This window comes from Lepidochelys kempii, chromosome 7, assembly GCF_965140285.1.
Source record: "Lepidochelys kempii isolate rLepKem1 chromosome 7, rLepKem1.hap1, whole genome shotgun sequence".
Taxonomy (NCBI): Eukaryota; Metazoa; Chordata; order Testudines; family Cheloniidae; genus Lepidochelys; species Lepidochelys kempii.
This window is the reverse complement of record NC_136386.1, coordinates 87,356,558-87,369,018: the sequence shown is the minus strand read 5'-3', so window position 1 is coordinate 87,369,018 and position 12,461 is coordinate 87,356,558. Positions and strand designations below refer to the sequence as shown.

The 12,461-nt window shown below is 43.5% G+C and overlaps 1 protein-coding gene across 6 annotated transcripts in view; it reads right to left on the bottom strand.

Moving 5' to 3' along the window:
• Positions 1–11,950, bottom strand: part of PCDH15 (protocadherin related 15) — a 1,335,873-nt gene extending 1,323,923 nt beyond the window's left edge. For all 6 annotated transcript variants that reach the window (XM_073353680.2, XM_073353679.2, XM_073353690.2 and 3 more), the window contains exon 1: positions 11,719–11,950. The gene's annotated coding sequence lies outside the window, so the exon portion shown is untranslated. The remainder of the gene's footprint in view (positions 1–11,718) is intronic.
• Positions 11,951–12,461: the final 511 nt, after the last annotated feature.

Sequence of the window (12,461 nt, the reverse complement as noted above, 5' to 3'; positions counted from 1 at the left end):
GTCACTCCCACCCACATTGCCCATCTTGACTGACTCCCAGTCCCAGTCCCCACTCATCAGGCTTCTCATCCAAGCTCAGTGCCTTCAGCTCTCCTGGCTCCTGTCCCAGTCTCCTTGCCCTACCAGTCTCAGATTCTTCCCTCCTTAGCTCCTCATCCCATCTCCATTTCCACCACCACCCACTGGCTCCAGTGCTTACAGGTGATGCGGCAAGCCCAGAGGTGCCAGGGCTCTGAACTGCCAAGCCTAGAGGTGCCAGAGCTGAGCCCTGGCAAGCCCAGGCATAAATTAAGCACTGACTGGCTTCTTGTCTTTCCCCACCCACCTAGCTCCCATATCTGACTACAAGAGTTGCCAACAAGTCCCAGTCTCTTCCACCCTGCCAGCCTCCCCTACCTGTATCTTGTCAGGGTCCTTGTCACAGTCTGCTCCCCCAGCCCACCCTAAGAATGCCCTATGATCCAGCTCTTGTTCCTTCTGCATTTGAATCAGATCCCTTTCTCCTGGGTACCAGCAGAAGGTGGGGGAAGAGGGCACTTGGAGCACAGGAGAGAGGCTCCCTTCTTTCAATTCCCATATTTGGCCATAACAGAGAAAGTCTGGCTTTGTCCCACCAGCATGCTCAGTCACTCTGTGGGAAAGGTGCATGCACAGTCTGGTCAACAGTAAGAGATGTGAGAAGCTTGAGCATGCTCAGAGAAGACGGAATCTTCAGAGATTTTAGCTGTTAAATTCTAGTAAGTCTGTACTATGAACTGCATTATAACTTTACCAAATCTGGGTTTATTTTCATGGTCACAACAAAAGGCACATCTCTGACACTAAGGCCCCCTTTGACAAATCATACAACAGTAGGACTGAAAGGGACTTCAGGAGGTCATCTAATCCAGCTCCCTGCACCCAAGGCAGAGCTATGTAATACCTAGATGATTCTTGACAGCTGTTTATATAATGTGTTCTTAAATACCTCCAATGATGGAGATTCCACAACCTCCATAGTCAATTTGTTCCAGTGCTGACAGTTATGATTTTTTTCCCCAATGTCCAACATAAACCTCCCTGGCTATAATTTAAGCCCATTGCTTCTTGTCCTATCCTTAGAGGTTATCTTCCCACAGAGATCATGATTTCTAGACCTTTAATCAGTTTTGTTGCTCTCCTCTGGACTTTCTCTAATTTATCCACATCTTTCCTGAATTATGGCACCCAGAACTGGACACAATTGAGGCCTTATCAGTGCAGAATAGAGTGGAAGAATTACTTCTCATGTCTTGGTCACAACACACCTACTAATACATCTCAGAATAATGTTTGCCTTTTTTGCAACCATGTTATACTGTTGACTCATTTAGCTTGTGATCCACTATAACCCCAGATCCTTTTCTGCAGTACTCCTTCCTTCACAGTCATTTCTCATTTTGTAGGTGTGCAATTGATTGTTCAGCATTTCTAATTCTTCCTGTTTATTCTCATACTTCTTGTGTTAGTATGCAGACATCTAAGATACTGATTTGATTTCCCCTCTTGTCTCTCCATTGTACCTGCTATAATGGCCCATGCTGCCCCCAGATTCTGACTTATCTCCGGTCCCTACTCCAAAGCATGGGGATATTAGATCTTTCCAAAGCAACAGTCACCGGATTTTTTTTTAAACATAGAAAAACAATATATTTTCCCTAATCTTGTTCTCCAAAACGGCTGAACCATTTTGGCTGACATTTTCGAGAACTATTCAACCTGAAGCAGACACCTAGCATGGAAATTTTCAGCCTGAACGGTTGAACTTTGGCAAAATTGTAAACAACTGAAAACACGGTCTTATAATGGGAAGTGTCAGACAGCATTCATAACAGACTACCAGCCCCACCTATAAAAGACTGCTAGATTTTGCTCTTAGAGTACACTAATGTAAATCTTTAGTAACGGCTTTTTTTTTTTTAGTAATTGACTTCAGTATAATTACTTCAATCAGAATTGTATATAAAGAATCTTCACAGAGACCCTGTGCATCTACAGTGGCTCCCAGACATCAGGACTGGCTCCCAGCAACAGTATTCCAATGGACGTACACTGTCAAACTCCTCTGCTACTAAGTGCCCCAAAAACCTCCTTGAAGGAGGGTTACTCAACGCACAGAAAATCAATACATCCTTTATCTTCATTTACCGTCTACGGTACTTCCCACTGGGGGCAAGGGAGACAAGGCAACGGGACAGATCCTCAGCAGGTGTAAACTGGCAATGGGTAATGCTACCACTTGCTGTATGTTCTGACAACTTCAGTGTCACAAAGGCTATTTACACCATCTAGGGAACTGACTCAGCAGCGTGCTTATCCTCAGCCTCGACCACTTCCCCCAAGTAACCAGAGCCCTAGAACCATGATGGCAGATATATGCAATCTTTAGAAGCAGATGACCCCTCTCCATGCTGGAGAGGCAAGCACCATGCACAGAAGGGTCCTTTCTCCTCAGCATGTGGATCTAGGAAAAATATCTTGCCCTGTATTTTGTTGAGAAATATTTAGTCTGGTTTTAAAATACACATGATCTTAAGTGCCCCCAGCTGTGAGTCACTGAACAATTAAGTGTTTAATCCCATTACTTATGTGTTTCCATGCCACTGCTTCCAAAGCAGCAGCTTTGAATCATATAAAGTAGTCAGAGAAAAGTATGCCATCTTAAAGTTAGAGAATGCATAAACACAACCACCACCAAGATTACAGCCAAAGCATCATTCAACACTAATCACTGCTGAGTTAGCGTTTTTGCATACAAGCTCTTCTTCACCTAGCCTCCTCAAGCTTTATGAAAGTTTTTTTAAGCCTAGCTATGTTGAATTCCTAGCAGTTTTTAAGGATTCAGGGATTATTTCCCCCAATTAATGTCATGCTAATAAGTATACAATATAAAATGCTTTAGTAGTAGCAAAATGAATATATACATACCTTCGAGGGGTTTTGTTTTTGTTTTTTTGTTTCCCTTTAATCAGTTATTTTTATTTTAACAGGCAGTTATGATTACAGATCTTTGAGAAATAAGCATTTCCACTATTACTACTGTTTTCCAGGGTTTATAAAGAAAATCATAAAAATTTTCAGTGGAAAACTGATTAAGCAGAAAACCTTTGGCCCAGATCGAATCTCACTTACCAACTGGTGCAAATCTGAGTAACTACACTGACTTCATCTGACTGTTTAATTTAAGAACTAAGTACATGTGAAATGGATTTCTACTCATTTCACCACTGCACCTTGACTTAGAGCTTTGAAATACTTTCACACCAAAATCTGAACCCAGGAAAACTAGTAATTTCAGACACAAAACTGGCAAGTTTCTCTAAGATTTGTTTCACCTTTGCTTGGAGTTTTCTGATTTTTATGGAACAGAAAATCCATAGTTAATTTGTAGGGCTAAAAAGGTTTGGTTTGCCAAACTAGCCAGTTTTACTCTAGTCTTATTCCTAAAACTGAAATTTGCTTCCAGATTATTTTTCTTATTTTCAGATTTTCGTGCTTATAAATTGAATGCCAAATGACAGACTAGAACAACTATAAAGCATATTTTTAAGTTCCAAGTAAGCATATCCATACAAGTTTACAAGTACTCTACTCCTGGTGCTATGGTGACCTACAACCCTCTGTCCTAACTAGCCAAATGTGCAAAATTATGTATGGCTGCTGAACTGTGAGGATAAGAATTCAAACTTGCCCCTTTTGTGAAAGCACCAAGTTATTTTCCTTTCTGCCCCTCCTAGGAGATTCACCCACACCCTCACTCAAAGCCTACTGAAGTTAACAGAAAAACATCCATTGGGATCAGGCCTTAGGGAAACTTGAAAGATCTACCCCTAAGTCTGAAAGTCTTCTCCTTTTAGAAATGCATACATTAATTTCCTTTTTGTCCATGTTCTTTGTAGCTATTGCTCAGATAAAACATACAGGAGTCACACATGTTGTCCGCCACATACAATCAACTCTTTGAACCACCTCAGAACCACATTCCTTTTCAAATCTGGGGCTAAATTCTACTTACTTTATTCTCACAAACTGACCAGATGAAATTAATGAGACTGCTTACATGAACAGCATTTGGCCCAGAACCTATACCACATTGGAACGGAGGCTTCCAGCCATTCAAAGACAATATATTGGGCCAGAATCACAGCTGTTGTTAATTGGTATTTCCCCACTAAACTGAATGAAGTGACTTCAGAATATCCAGGGGTTAAACAAAGCAGTGAGTAAAAGCATGACTTTTTTTTTAAGCAACTCACACAGCTTAACTACATGTATTGCACACTTAGTAGATGTTATCAACAGCCAAATACATACATAAGAAATTGACCGAGAACCTGCATTTACAAAATACATTTGATTTCATATCAGCACCTCTCTTTCAAAGAGACAGGTTTTATTTTGTTTTTTGTGGGATTTGGGGATTTTCTTATTTTACAATTATTTTAAAAGGCAAAGAAATAGTCACAAAAAAACAAGATCTAATCTCCATTAAAAAGTTGCAACGGTTAAATTATATTTTTAATAAAAGCATAATGATACAATGTACTCATTAAACATCGGGTTTTGCGTAGCAGAACAATTTGACAAACTGTAATCCAATTCCTCAGACAACTAATTTAAACACTTGTTAGGCTATGTACTCCCTCTTTAAAATTGCTTAAGTAATTAGTGAACTTCAGCCGCCATACCTTCCAGAGGGTGGCATAAGTGGGGTTATCAATATCAACAGCATAAGGATTGAGGCTGTGTACAAATGGGAATATCCCTAATCAGGGAGGAACATCTTTCAGTTTATATTTCATACAGCTCTAAAATTTGCCAAAAAATAAAAATATAATGGAATTAAGACCCTTACTGTACATGCTGTGCTATGTATATAACCCAAGCATGGCTTCTGCCGCTGCAGCATTATGAAGAAGTGTCTTCATGCCATTACCAAAGCACTTTATTTAAATGATGTGACTGACCAACTGTGCAGATTTTACCCTGCTAGGACCTAGGAAAAGATACCACCTTTTAAGAGAGCTGTACTTAGTAGGCATGCAGGACAGAAACAGTTTTCATTTATTTCCAGGTTGGGGTGTAGTCTTGAAAATATTTACTTACTTGTAACACACAATCTGGGGAAGGGGGGTGTAAATCCCAAATTTCTGCTTCTGACTATCAAAACCCAAAAATATTCTCAGTTAAGGGTGAAATATTATTTATTCATCCCATTCACTCCTATCCGATCTCCAAAGAGTGTGTCATCTTACCTGTTACATGTCTTCCAAAGAAATAGGACAACTGAAGGGCAAATTTTTATTAGCCATCACTTTTAACAATACACCTTTCCCATAGGGAACAGAGGTTGCTGGCTTCTGTTTTAGAAGAGGGCGGGGTTGTTTTTTAAATATAGTAAGCTAAATAAAAAATGGATTCAGAGAATGTCTAACAAAACCTTGCACATTAAACTATGTTTTAAAATACACACACCTGTTAGTAATGGCTACTCAACAGCGAGGAGAGCAGGTGCTCTAAACTTCAATCTGCTTCCCCTAGCAAATGCCCAGTACAGCACCCCACTAACCATGCCCCTTCCCCAGCCCCTATAGTTTGGCATTTGCTCTTCCCAGGACAAGCCTTGAGTACTTGCCTGGAGACGATGAATAACGTTGCAAGTTACCCACAGTGCTGGCTTTCTGATGGACTTCACTAGTTAGCACCAAGATTTGAAATGCAGAGGTCCAACATGCAAGTGGAAGGATGATCTGCACGCAAGGCGCAAACCACTGACTACTAAAGTGTCAGATCACTGACCAGGAGTCCAAGGGAAAAGGTCACCCTGCAGCAGCACAGAAGTTACAGCCCCGAGCATGAAACACATCCATTACCTCCCAAGCCTGGAAGGGTTTCTCACTGCGATTTACTCTTTTAATAATATTAAAAGATGAATCAATATCAAAGGTGAGCTCCCCTCCCTGCTCTCTTCTTTGCAGGATGCCCTGAGATATGAAGAGAAGGCACATGTGAGCAGACAGCAGATAACCTATCCAGCATTATTCTACTCCCACAAATAAAATCGGAATGGGAAATGAAATGTAACAGCAGCCTTTCTACCACACCAAGTATTACAAGATGGGAATACTAACCGGTTCATTTATTTCGATGATTGCCATATGCAAATATTAAAGCCCAGACATTGCTTCTCTTCCACCAGTCCTTTAAGCAAATTCAGCTTTGTGTGTGTGTGTGCGTGTATTCCACTGTTTATGCACTGCCTATTGAGAGGAGATGGATCGGGCTTGTCCTTAATCCAGAAAGACCATCTGCAAAATTGTGGGACTCTATCACCCTAGCAAGTTCTTTTCTTAGTTAATGTTCAAGTGGAGGAAAATCAAAACACCCACAGCACAGCTGCTGAGTTTCAGTATCGTCTCCCTGTAGCATTTTACCCACCTGCCTCCCACTGCTGAAGGAGGGGATTAAAAATCTGAGACAAGATTGGAACCAGGCATTTCTTTCCTCATTGGAAACTGAGGAAACGGGCCCAATCCCCCATGCACTGAAAAACTTTCTTAGCATAGGTAGTTTTAAAGTTGTCCATATTATACTTGAAGAAACTGCAAAAGGAATTTTGCATTAACAAGTAGCATACGCAGCAAGTCACAACAAAATCTCTCTGGGAAAAGGCAACGTTTAAGGGGTGAAAATGCAGTTACCCAAATGCATAAATTATCGCATTTGAGGCACAGGATGCTCCTCTTGGCATTCATTCAGCCTCATTTTCCCTCCCAACCCAACTTTGATGATCTTATCTAAAACCATCTGCAATCAGCTTTGAGAGGTATTCAATTGGCACGCACTGGTAGGAGATACTAACTTCTATGGGTGTTCTTTTTTTGCCATCCTGACACAATTTGCTGACAGCGAATTTTGATGGAGGGGTACACCTGTCACAATTTGCTAGGCCTAGCCATCTCCCACCTCTGGTCTAGGGGTAGCAAGGTGAATGGAGGGTTACGTGACATTATTTGCTATCTCCCGCCTTTCCACCCCCCTAATCCAGGGGTATGAGTATCAAATTGTTTGAATGGGAGTGCGTATGTCACGATTTGCTACTCCTAAATCCTCTGGTCCAGGGTAGCTAATTGTGATGGTTAGGGACACAATTGTGAAATTTTAAAACTGGACACAAAGATGGGTATTTTTGTAATTTGGAAAAGCATTCTAAAGAGTTAAATTGCAGGGCTATTTTATACAAAACCCTAAAAGAAGGTATTTTTTTCTTTATTAGTCTACTTCCATTGTAGATTAGAAATTGTATGGCCTATAGCAAACAAACATTTAGTGTACACAAAACTCTGAAATGAGTGTAAAGCATTGTAAACAGTACATGAAATACTTAGGAATACATTTTAAGTACAAGCAATTAGGCAGAAAATCTACCATTGTTCCTTAGACAGACTCCACCCTGTCATTGTTATACATATTGATCAAGTTTTCGTAACAAAATTTGCACTCCTCTACTTTGGCACAATCATATAAGCATATTGCCTTCTGCTATTAACCTAGAGAAATTTTCTCAGGCCTTTTCCTCACTGCTAAAACTGAAGTGTCTTTGTCCTCACTCTGGTCACGCAATCACAGACATGAAGGTCGCTATCTTAAAACAAAAAAACTTCAAATCCAGACTCCAGCGAGAAACTGCTGAATTGGAATTCATTTGCAAATTGGATACTATTAATTTAGGCTTAAATAGAGACTGGGAGTGGCTAAGTCATTATGCAAGGTAGCCTATTTCCTCTTGTTTTTTCCTACCCCCCCCCCCAGATGTTCTGGTTTAACTTGATTTAAACTTGGAGAGTGGTCAGTTTGGATGAGCTATTGCCAGCAGGAGAGTGAGTTTGTGTGTGTATGGGGGTGGGGGGGATGTGAGAAAACCTGGATTTGTGCAGGAGGTGGCCCAACTTGATTATCATGCACATTGTGTAAAGAGTTGTCACTTTGGATGGGCTATCACCAGCAGGAGAGTGAATTTGTGTGGGGGGGTGGAGGGTGAGAAAACCTGGATTTGTGCTGGAAATGGCCCAACCTGATGATCACTTTAGATAAGCTATTACCAGCAGGACAGTGGGGTGGGAGGAGGTATTGTTTCATATTCTCTGTGTATATATAAAGTCTGCTGCAGTTTCCACGATATGCATCTGAGGAAGTGAGCTGTAGCTCACGAAAGCTCATGCTCAAATAAATTGGTTAGTCTCTAAGGTGCCACAAGTACTCCTTTTCTTTTTGTCCTCACTGTGTTTTTACCTCAGAGTAGTTTCCACACTTCAGCCACCCCACGTTAAACAAAAATTGCCTTTCTTAGCAGTGAGGAAGAAACTTAAGGGCTAGACTCACAAAGGGGACATAGGAATTGCAACACCCAGTTATCACATCATCTAGATTCCAGGAACCAAGAATGTCACAGGAACACCACCACAATTCACTAATCCTGAGTTAGGTGCTTAAACTTCCTATACAATGAATGGGGAGGGATGCCTCAGAGTGGGATCAACAAAAGCTAGCATATGGGCAGGGAGCTGCCTAAAACAGCCAATAGGAGATACTGACCAGAAAGGTTTGTCTAAGGCCCACCTGTCACAGAGTTCAGTGCCTAAGTCCCAGCTGCAGATAAGCATCTAGCTCTGCCTTGTGATCCACGAATGGGAACCTCTCCTGGAGTAAAATAGCTTAGGTGCCATCATATGAATGAGTTAAGCAGGTGCCTAACTCCATACAAAAACAGCCAGGGTGGGAGTGGTACCCGCCTGTAACTTCTAGCCCAGTGTTTAGAGCACTCATCTGGGTTGGGGGAAACCCCTGTTCAAATCCTCCCCCTGCCAAGAGGGAATTAAAGCTGGTTCTCCTATATCCCAGGCAAGTGCTCTAACTACTGTACTAGGCTGGAACTTATAAGGTGGATGGTGACCTATGTCTTCCTCCAGCTACATTTTGAATGGGACCCAATCCCATAGCAGCCTCTAAGATCACCTATCATATTGGGTCCCACATGTGAGAATAATTTTATCTCCACCCCCATCTTCCCTAGTTTATGAATCACTCTGGGGTTTAGATGGGATTTAGGCATCCAGATACCTAGAATAAGGCAGTAGCATAAATCTTAGAGGCAGAAGCTTCAGCACCTAAAGAAATTTTACTCTGAAAATGTAGGCACCCAGTGAGTTTATGTGCCTAAATGGTTTGGTAAAAATTTCGGGGATTGCAGCTGAGCCTCAAATTGGGATGTACGCACCTAAACTTTGTGAATCTAGCCCTAAGTCTCTATAAAGAGGAACAAAGAGGACTTGGGAATTAAAGACCAGTCATCCTAACTTTGATACCTGGAAAGATACTGGAACAAATTATTAAGCAATCAATTTGTAAATACACAGAAGATAATCTGATTTTAAGGAATAGTTAGCATGGATCAGTCAAGAACAAATCATACCAACCCAAACTAATTTCCTTCTTTGACAGGGTTAATGGCAGGAGAGAGAAGCAGTAGATGTGATATATCTTGATTTTAGTAAGGTTTGACACAGTCCCCCATGACATTCTCATAAGCAAACCAGGGATATGTGTGTAGATTAAACTGCTATAAGGTGGGTGCACAACTGCAACCAATGCAAAGGAGTAACAGGATAATTCATCTTCACAGTCATTGGTTTTGGCAGTACAGAACAGTATACTTGTCAGAATGAAGATCATCATTGAAATGTATCAGAACAAAACACATAGCATACATAAAAAGGCTAGGAAATTAAAATATGCAACTAGAAGTATAAACAATTCAGTAAAAAAATCAACACTAATGCATGCAATAAATGAAGTAATCAAAGAGTAAAGTGTTCAGTTCAGTGTTTGCAGGATGGGGAATTACTTACACAAATAAGGGGTTTTAATAAGTTTTCAGTGACAAAGGGAGAGGGGAAAATCCCACATTACTGGAAGCCCAAAACGGTATGGAATGTTATCGCAATGTACAAATGTTTTAGATAAATGGATTCTTTGGGAAAGGTATCTGAAAATGTATGAAACTAGTGCACCCTAAAGGCTCAGAAACAAAAGGCAAATTAAAAGAACCCCAAACGTATTTATTTATTTTACTTTCATTACTTTCTGGTGTAAAATTCATGATTTTTGAATATTTCTGGTTGTCATTATGTCTCAGGATCATATACCTCTGTTCAGTAAAATTACAGTATAAATTTTCCTTTGAGAAAGATTTCCTACACTACAGTATAGTGCCCCTTGGGTCAGATTTTTAAAGGTATTTAGGCAACTAGTGGGATTTTTGGATGCTTTCATGCTTTAAAAATCTGACCTATGATGAATATTTGGGAACCAAACTCTATACACAGATGGTGACATGAAAAAGCAGAAAGGTGTTGGAGAGAGAGGCAAAACAACACTTGCCAAAGGCAATCCCCATTGGTGGATCAAAGGAAACTAAAGAAGTTCTGATACCAAACCAGGAAAATCAGTCAGCTTTAAAGTCACATAAGATGCAAGAATAAACTTGTATATTTAAAAAAAGCAACAAAAAAATCTAGAATTAAAAACTAGTGTCACAATACAAATAGGAAGTGCTATATTAGAAACACTGTGAGATGTGATTGCTGAAGCTACTATTATTAATATTTTCAATCTTAAAATGAATTAAATAGAACAATGACATCCATCTGCACAGTGTTAATGAAGGTAAATGATGAAGTGCTAAGAGTAATGAAAAATTACATTTTAAAAGGTAAATAATTTAAAGGAATGAAACTACATTCACAGTGGATTACAAGAAAAAGGCAGTCTAACCCAGGCAATCAGAACAGCAGCTAAAACAAAATTGTGAACCATTATGAAGCTTTATGCAGTCATATAAAATGACAAAGGATTCTTTTAAACACTAAAAACACGTCTGACTATTATAATTTTGGAAGGGGGGTGACATCCGTAAAATATTGCACTGAATCAAATCTCCTTTAGCAGCTCAATGCATCCTATCGGATAGGGAAGAGCTGCCTTGTCTAGGCTTTGGGATGCACCGTGCCTTTAAGAAGACAGCCCTTGGAAGCTGGTGCTAAACTGCACCGTCCCGAAGAGATTGCGTGCAGAAGGCTCTCAGCCCTCGACTCCCCATTTTGCAGCCACTGCAGAAGGCTCATCCCATCTGGGTGACTGTTACCCCCTGCCTCTCCCTATCCGCGGATTTGCCCCCCTGCTCTGACCCCTACCTCTTGGCTCGCTCCTTTCCCTGCCTCCAGCTGTTTGACCCCCCCGTGCAGTCAGTCTCCGCCCTGCAGAGACTCTGCCCGTCCCTCTCGTCCGCTTTGCTCCGCTGCCACTTTTTACCCCCCGCCCCGGCTCATATTGCAAGCCCAGGTAAGGGCAGCGTCCGGGGAGCGGCTTCAGCAGGTGCTAGTGAGCATGCTCACTGGGTAGGCGCATGCTCAGTACCAGCCAAGCCGCAGCCTGACGGGCGGCGGTGTTTAACATTACAGCCCGGCAGCCGCGGGCAGGGTGGCCGGCGCGGAGCGGGGCGCACAGCCCGGGGTGAAGGGGGGGCGTTTGGCGCCGCGGTCCCCTCGGGCGGGCAGGACGCGGCTGCTGCTGCTCCCGCCACCTGCCGGCGACATGCAGTGGGGAGAGAAGCCCCGGCTCCCCAGCCTCGCAGGTCCTTACCTCGCAGCCCCGACCGAGCCACCTCCGCGGAGCCCCAGCCGCGCTGCCGCTCCAAGCCCCGCACGGTTCCAAGCCCGGCTGCTGGGTCGCGCCTGGCCGCCGCTCAGTCCCCGTCTTCCTACTCCAGGGGAAGCTGCCCTGGACTCCCCGGGGCCTCAGCGGGCAGAGTCAGCGCGGGGAGCCGGCGAGGCGCTGCCGCTTCTCCCGCCGCTAATCGCTGGCATCTGCTGGCCGCGCTGCCAGCCCTCTGTGCACCGGCTGCGCAGTAATAAGGGCTCGGGGGCGGGGAGGGGGCTCGGAGGAGGGAGGAAAACTTTGATGTTCGAGAGGGAACCGGAGAGGGGGAAACACCGCGGCGGTGCGAGCGCGCGTGGGGGGCGGGAGAGGGGGGCGCGGGGCGCTGCCGCCGCCGCCGCCGCCTGCGAGCCCGGCGGGAAGGTGGCGGTGGAGGAGCCGGCCGAGCCGCCAGTGGGCGCGGGCTGCGGGGCAGGGGCGCGTCAGCCTTCCTGACAGGTGAAGCGCGCAGAGCCGCACCTCGGCAGAGACGCAGAGGGGGACCCACGTCCGTCAAGAGCTCGGGCGGATGGCAAGAGCCGGGCTGCAAGGAGGCGGCTCTGGGAAGCAGCGGGCTCCTGGTGCAGCGCAGCCTGGGAGTAACACACAGCCCGTGCGTTGCAAGGCTGAGGAAGGGAAAAAGCCCTCGCTCCTTGCTATCTAGCGCGTACAGGGGAAGATCGCTCAGG